Below are 237 nucleotides of genomic sequence, written 5' to 3'. Positions count from 1 at the left end.
AAACAAAACATGCTACATTGCCATTAGAGACTTAATATTTCTTTTTTCCTTCCAAAGATATGTTTCCATTGATTTCAGAGAGAGAAGGGAAGACAGAGAGAGAGAGAGAGAGAGAGAGAGATGTGATAGAGAAACATTGATTAGTTGCTTCCTGTAGGTTCCCTGATGGGAGATCGAACCCACCACCTGGGTAAGTGTCTTGACCGAGAATTCAACCCACCACCTTTTGGTGTACAG

This window comes from Myotis davidii, unplaced genomic scaffold (genome assembly GCF_000327345.1).
Source record: "Myotis davidii unplaced genomic scaffold, ASM32734v1 scaffold484, whole genome shotgun sequence".
NCBI classification, from domain to species: Eukaryota; Metazoa; Chordata; class Mammalia; order Chiroptera; family Vespertilionidae; genus Myotis; species Myotis davidii.
The sequence above is the reverse complement of the archived record's forward strand: the minus strand, read 5'-3'. Positions refer to the sequence as shown.